The sequence below is a fragment of the Puntigrus tetrazona genome, unplaced genomic scaffold (assembly GCF_018831695.1).
Source record: "Puntigrus tetrazona isolate hp1 unplaced genomic scaffold, ASM1883169v1 S000000003, whole genome shotgun sequence".
Lineage (NCBI taxonomy): Eukaryota > Metazoa > Chordata > Actinopteri > Cypriniformes > Cyprinidae > Puntigrus > Puntigrus tetrazona.
Genome location: NW_025047683.1, coordinates 3,053,477 through 3,060,976, shown reverse-complemented (window position 1 = coordinate 3,060,976; position 7,500 = coordinate 3,053,477). Strand labels below are relative to the sequence as shown.

The 7,500-nt window shown below is 56.8% G+C and overlaps 1 pseudogene; it reads left to right on the top strand.

Moving 5' to 3' along the window:
- Nucleotides 1-7,461: 7,461 nt before the first annotated feature.
- LOC122331918 overlaps nucleotides 7,462-7,500 on the top strand; it is a 149-nt pseudogene continuing 110 nt past the window's right edge.

The following is a 7,500-nucleotide window of genomic DNA, read 5'->3' as shown; positions in this document are numbered from 1 at the left end:
CCTCCAGGGTGGAGAAGTCGAGTGGGAAAGCGTCCGAGAAGTCGCGCACTTAACCCGGGCGAGATCGGCTGAAATATGCGCCTGGATGTTTGGACTTAGGTTTTGAAAGCAAAAAATTTCCTCCAGGGTGGCGGGTCGAGTGGGAAAGCGTCCGAGAAGTCGCACTTAACCCGGCTGAGATCGGCTGAAATATGCGCCTGGATGTTTGGACTTAGGTTTTGAAAGAAAAAAATTTCCTCCAGGGGCGGGAGTCGAGTGGGAAAGCGTCCGAGAAGTCGCACTTAACCCGGCCGAGATCGGCTGAAATATGCGCCTGGATGTTTGGACTTAGGTTTTGAAAGAAAAAAAATTTCCTCCAGGGTGGCGGTCGAGTGGGAAAGCGTCCGGGAAGTCGCACTTAACCGGCCGAGATCGTCTGAAATATGCGCCTGGATGTTTGGACTTAGGTTTTGAAAAAAAAAAATTTCCTCCAGGAGGCGGGAGTCGAGTGGGAAAGCGTCGAGTCGCACTTAACCCGGCCGAGATCGGCTGAAATATGCGCCTGGATGTTTGGACTTAGGTTTTGAAAGCAAAAAAATCCTCCAGGGTGGCGAGTCGAGTGGGAAAGCGTCCGGGAAGTCGCACTTAACCCGGCGAGATCGTCTGAAATATGCGCCTGGATGTTTGGACTTAGGTTTTGAAAGCAAAAAATTTCCTCCAGGGTGGGCGGGTCGAGTGGGAAAGCGTCCGAAGTCGCATAACCCGGCCGAGATCGTCTGAAATATGCGCCTGGATGTTTGGACTTAGGTTTTGAAAGCAAAAAAATCCTCCAGGGTGGCGAAGTCGAGTGGGAAAGCGTCCGGGAAGTCGCATTAACCGGCCGAGATCGGCTGAAATATGCGCCTGGATGTTTGGACTTAGGTTTTGAAAGCAAAAAAATTTCCTCCAGGGTGGCGAAGTCGAGTGGGAAAAAGCGTCCGGAAGTCGCACTTAACCCGGCGAGATCGTCTGAAATATGCGCCTGGATGTTTGGACTTAGGTTTTGAAAGAAAAAAATTTCCTCCAGGGCGGCGGGGTCGAGTGGGAAAGCGTCCGAGAAGTCGCACTTAACCCGGCGAGATCGGCTGAAATATGCGCCTGGATGTTTGGACTTAGGTTTTGAGCGAAAAAAATTTCCTCCAGGGCGGCGGAGTCGAGTGGGAAAGCGTCCGAGAAGTCGCACTTAACCGGCCGAGATCGGTCTGAAATATGCGCCTGGATGTTTGGACTTAGGTTTTGAAAGCAAAAAAATTTCCTCCAGGGTGGCGAGTGGGAGTGGGAAAGCGTCGGGAAGTCGCAAATATGCGCCTGGATGTTTGGAACCCGGCGAGATCGTCGCACTTAACCGGCCGAATATGCGCCTGGATGTTTGGACTTAGGTTTTGAAAGCAAAAAAATCCTCCAGGGTGGCGAAGTCGAGTGGGAAAGCGTCCGGGAAGTCGCACTAACCCGGCCGAGATCGTCTGAAATATGCGCCTGGATGTTTGGACTTAGGTTTTGAAAGCAAAAAAAAATCCTCCAGGGTGGCGGGAGTCGGTGGGAAAGCGTCCGGAAGTCGCACTTAACCCGGCCGAGATCGTCTGAAATATGCGCCTGGATGTTTGGACTTAGGTTTTGAAAGCAAAAAAATCCTCCAGGGTGGCGGGGAGTCGAGTGGGAAAGCGTCCGGAAGTCGCACTTAACCCGGCCGAGATGATCGTCTGAAATATGCGCCTGGATGTTTGGACTTAGGTTTTGAAAGCAAAAAAATTTCCTCCAGGGTGGCGGGTCGAGTGGGAAAGCGTCCGAAGTCGCACTTAACCCGGCGAGATGGTCTCTGAAATATGCGCCTGGATGTTTGGACTTAGGTTTTGAAAGCAAAAAAATCCTCCAGGGTGGCGGGGTCAGTGGGAAAGCGTCCGAGAAGTCGCACTTAACCCGGCCGAGATCGTCTGAAATATGCGCCTGGATGTTTGGACTTAGGTTTTGAAAGCAAAAAAAATTTCCTCCAGGGTGGCGAAGTCGAGTGGGAAAGCGTCCGGGAAGTCGCACTTAACCCGGCCGAGATGTCGATCTCGCCTGGATGTTTGGACTTAGGTTTTGAAAGCAAAAAAATCCTCCAGGGTGGCGAGGGAGTGGGAAGCGTCGGGAAGTCGCATAACCGGCCGAGATCGTCTGAAATATGCGCCTGGATGTTTGGACTTAGGTTTTGAAAGCAAAAAAAAATTTCCTCCAGGGTGGCGAAGTCGAGTGGGAAAGCGTCCGGAAGTCGCACTTAACCGGCCGAGATCGTCTGAAATATGCGCCTGGATGTTTGGACTTAGGTTTTGAAAGCAAAAAAATCCTCCAGGGGCGGGAAGTCGAGTGGGAAAGCGTCCGAAGTCGCACTTAACCCGGCCGAGATCGGCTGGATGAAGCGCCTGGATGTTTGGACTTAGGTTTTGAAAGCAAAAAAATTTCCTCCAGGGCGGCGAAGTCGAGTGGGAAAGCGTCGGGAAGGCGCGCACTAACCGGACTCGATCGGTCGGATGAAGCGCCTGGATGTTTGGACTTAGGTTTTGAGCGCAAAAAATTTCCTCCAGGGCGGCGAAGTCGAGTGGGAAAGCGTCCGGGAAGGCGCACTTAACCGGACTCGATCGGTCGGATGAAGCGCCTGGATGTTTGGACTTAGGTTTTGAGCAAAAAAAATTCCTCCAGGGCGGCGAAGTCGAGTGGGAAAGCGTCGGGAAGGCGCACTTAACGGACTCGATCGGTCGGATGAAGCGCCTGGATGTTTGGACTTAGGTTTTGAGCGAAAAAAATTCCTCCAGGGCGGCGAAGTCGAGTCGAGCGTCGGGAAAAGCGTCGGGACTCGATCGGTCGCACGCCTGGATGTTTGGACTTAGGTTTTGAGCGAAAAAAAAATTTCCTCCAGGGCGGTCGGTCGATGGGAAAGCGCCTGGATGTTTGGACTTAGCGCCTGGATTTTGAAGGTTTTGAGCGAAAAAAATTTCCTCCAGGGCGGCGAAGTCGAGTGGGAAAAGCGTCCGGGAAGGCGCACTTAACCGGACTCGATCGGTCGGATGAAGCGCCTGGATGTTTGGACTTAGGTTTTGAGCGAAAAAAAAATTTCCTCCAGGGCGGCGAAGTCGAGTGGGAAAGCGTCCGGGAAGGCGCGCTTAACCGGACTCGATCGGTCGGATGAAGCGCCTGGATGATTTTCGTTTGAAAATTGCACTAAGTCAACCGGGGAAAAAGGTCCGACTTCCATACCCTCCGAGGCTCGAGTCAGGCCGACCGAGAGCCTCCTCCGGGCATGATTCAAATTTTCCCGCGACCCTGGAGGTGGCGTTTACACAGGAGCAACTTTTACATGGGTACGATTTGGTGAGCAGCGTGTTTTGTGGACTTAGTCTCTGGCGAAAAAAAGTCGAAAAAAGCGACTAAGTCCATATCGACTTAGGTTTTGAGCGCAATCTTTCTGAAGCTCGGGCGAGGAGCTATCGAGCGCTTCACCTGAAACACGGACACAGGCGCCCGAGAGAGAGGGCGTTCGGCGGCGGGCGTCCCCTCGGCCCGCGCGTGATCGATTGGGCGCGCGCGCCCTAGCCTAGAGACCCCACCCGGCCAGCCCGCTGCCGCTATGAAATCGGGAGTGCCTGGCAGAGGGCACGGCGTGCAATGGGTTTACGTTTGGGCTTTGACAGCACGCGCGCCCGGGCAATTTGGGCGTTAGTTACGAGCAGGCCCCCTCAGCCCGAGGAAGCGCGAACCCGCCGGAGGAGGCCTGAAGGCGGTCAGAGCGCGAAGTCCGTCACGGCGGCGTGGAGGGCAGAAACGCGGCCAGCGTCCAGCGGCGCGCGCGGCGGTACCCCCGTCCCGTGAAACACACTTTTCCGGCGTCGGCGCGATCCCAGCGGCCACCCACCCCAGCAGCGACCCCGCCGAAAGGTTCGAGCAGCGCGTCGCCCTATGGCGGCGGTCTTAGCCGAGGTCAGCGGGGTCTGCCCAGGCCCCCTCCTCAGGCGGACTGAGACCGTGTGTGCAGCAAAAGCAGCGCTTAGCGTCGGTTGGTCCCCTCGACCCACAGGGGGTTACCTGGTTGATCCTGCCAGTAACATATGCTTGTCTCAAAGATTAAGCCATGCAGGTCTAAGTGCACGGCGGTACAGTGAAACTGCGAATGGCTCATTAAATCAGTTATGGTCCCTTTGATCGCTCCACCGGTACTTGGATAACTGTGGCAATTCCAGAGCTAATACATGCAAGCGGCGCCGACCGGGCGACCGCCTCTCTCTCGCGGGGCGGGAGCTGAGGCAGCGATGCATTTATCAGATCAAAAACCATCCGGGCCCCGGGATCCGTCCTCGGACCCGGTACCTTTGGTGACTCTAGATAACCTCGGGCGATCGCTCGCCCTTCGCGGCGGCGACGATTCATTCAGTGTCTGCCCTATCAACTTTCGATGGTACATCAGGCGCCTACCATGGTGACCACGGGTGGCGAGGAATCAGGGTTCGATTCGGAGAGGAGCCTGAAAAGCGGCTACCACATCCAAGGAAGGCAGCAGGCGCGCGCAAATTACCCATTTCCGACTCGGAGGTAGTGACGAAAAATAACAATACAGGTCTCTTTGAGGCCCTGTAATTGGAATAGCGTATCTTAAACACATGGCGAGGACCCATTGGAGGCAAGTCTGGTGCCAGCAGCGCGGTAATTCCAGCTCAATAGCGTATATTAAAGTTGCTGCAGTTAAAAAGCTCGTAGTTGGATCTCGGGATCTGGCTGGCGGTCCGCCGAGGCGAAACCGCCCGTCCCAGGTCCCTGCCTCGGCGCCCCGGATGCCCTTGGCTGGGTGTCGGTCGAGGGCTTAAAGCGTTTACTTTGAAAAAATTAGAGTGTTCAAAGCAGGCGGCGTCGCCGCTGAATACGCAGCTAGGAATAATGGAATAGGACTCGGTTCTATTTTGTGGGTTTCTGGAACCGGAGCCATGATTAAGAGGGGGCGGCGGGGCATTACGTATTGCGCGCTAGAGGTGAAATTCTTGGACCGGCGCAAGGCGGACCAGCGAAAGCATTTGCCAGAATGTTTTCATTAATCAAGAACGAAAGTCGGAGGTTGAAGGCGATCAGATACCGTCGTAGTTCCGACCGTAGCGATGCCGACCAGCGATCCGGCGGCGTTATTCCCATGACCGCCCGGGCGGCGTGCGAAAACCACAGTCTTTGGGTTCCGGGAGTATGGTTGCAAAGCTGAAACTTAAAGGAATTGTGGAAGGGCACCACCAGGAGTGGAGCCTGCGGCTTAATTTGACTCAACACGGAAACCTCACCCGGCCCGGACACGGAAGGATTGACAGATTGATAGCTCTTTCTCGATTCTGTGGGTGGTGGTGCATGGCGTTCTTAGTTGGTGGAAGCGATTTGTCTGGTTCATTCCGATATGAGCGAGACTCCGGCTTGCTAAATAGTGGCGCGGCCACTTGGGTCGGCGTCAAAAACTTCTTAGAGGGACAAGTGGCGTTCAGCCACGCGAGATGGAGCAATAACAGGTCTGTGATGCCCTTAGATGTCGGGGCTGCCTGCGCGCCACAATGGGCGGATCAGCGTGTGTCTACCCTGCGCCGAGAGCGCGGGTAACCAGCTGAACCCGCTCGTGATCGGGACTGGGGATTGAAACTATTTCCCATCAACGAGGAATTCCCAGTAAGCGCGGGTCATAAGCTCGCGTTGATTAAGTCCCTGCCCTTTGTACACACCGCCCGTCGCTACTACCGATTGGATGGTTTAGTGAGGTCCTCGGACCGGCCCGCCGGGCCCCTCGCGGGAGCTCTGGCGGGCGCGCGGGAAAACGATCAAACTTGACTATCTAGAGGAAGTAAAAATCGTAACAAGGTTTCCGTGGGTGAACCTGCGGAAGGATCGTGCTCGGCCCGGCCCGATCCAAGCGAAAACGCCCCGGGCGGGGGCCTAGCCCACCTCCCCCCCGTCTCAAGCTCCGGGTGCGCGGCAGAGGCCGGCGGCTCCGGCGCGGCCTCTCCCCTCGGAACACCAGCGCGGCGCGGGCGCGATAAGAAAAAAAAAGGAACTTGACTGTCGCTGCACTCGGCGGCCCCGCTTTCAGCGGCGGGGCTGAGCCGAGCCCTGGCGGAGTACCCGCCGGCCTCCGGGACCGTGGGTTCAAAGTCTCCTCCCGAAGGAGAGCGCCCGTCCGGGTAAAAAAACCTCTATCCTATTTTACTCTATGATCCAGCGGCCGTGGCCGAGAGGTCTGCCGCTCAAAAACCAAGGCGGCAAAGAACGCACAAAAACCTAAGGCGAGGCGGAGAGAGATCGCGAGAAGGAGCGCCGTTCCCCTGGGAGGCAGCGCACCTCCCGCGGAGGCTTGAGCAACCTACGCGGCGCCCATGACTGTCGCTGCACTCGGCGGGCCCCTGCTTTCCAGCGGCGGGGCGAGCCGGGGCCTGGCGGTACCATACGGCCTCCGGGACCGTGGGTTCAAAGTCTCCTCCCGCGAAGGAGCGCCCGTCGGGGTAAAAAAACCTCTATCCTATTTTACTCTATGATCCAGCGGCCGTGGCCGAGAGGTCTGCCGCTCAAAAACCCCAAAGCGGCAAAGAGAACGCACAAAAACCTAAGGCGGAGAGAGAGAGAGATCCGAGAGAACTTGACTGTCGCTGCACTCGGCGGGCCCCTGCTTTCCAGCGGCGGGGCTGAGCGAGAGGCCTGGCGGTACCATACCACGGCCTCCGGGACCGTGGGTTCAAAGTCTCCTCCAGCGAAGGAGGAGCGCCCGTCGAGGTAAAAAAACCTCTATCCTATTTTACTCTATGATCCAGCGGCCGTGGCCGAGAGGTCTGCCGCGCAAAAACCCAAAGCGGCAAAGAACCGCACAAAAACCTAAGGCGGAGAGAGAGAGAGAGATCCGAGAGAACTTGACTGTCGCTGCACTCGGCGGGCCCCTGCTTTCCAGCGGCGGGGCGAGGCGAGCCCTGGTGCGAGTACCATTGCGGCCTCCGGGACCGTGGGTTCAAAGTCTCCTCCCGCGAAGGAGGCGCCCGTCGAGGGTAAAAAACCTCCATCCTATTTTACTCTATGTTCCAGCGGCCGTGGCCCGAGAGGTCTGCCGCTCAAACATCCAAGACGGCAAAAGAACCGCACAAAAACCTAAGACGAAGCGGAGAGAGGGATCCGCGAGAAGGGAACGCCGTTCCCCTGGGAGGCTTGACGCACCTCCCGCGGAGGCTTGAGCAACCTACGCGGCGCCCCACCCCCTTGCACGGGGTGGGGCCGAGAACATGAGCCTCTGAAAGACTTTGCTTTGCCAACCCCCGGCGGGTACCCAGCAGGCCTTCGGGACCGTGGGTTCGAAGTCCCCCTCTCGCGGGGGGCGCCCGTCCGGGGAACGACCCCCTTTGTATTTTTGAACCCACACAAGCCTGTGCAGTTCGGCCTCGCCTCCGGGCGCTAAACTCAAGCGCGATCGACTCTTAGCGGTGGATCACTCGGCTCGTCGTCGATGAA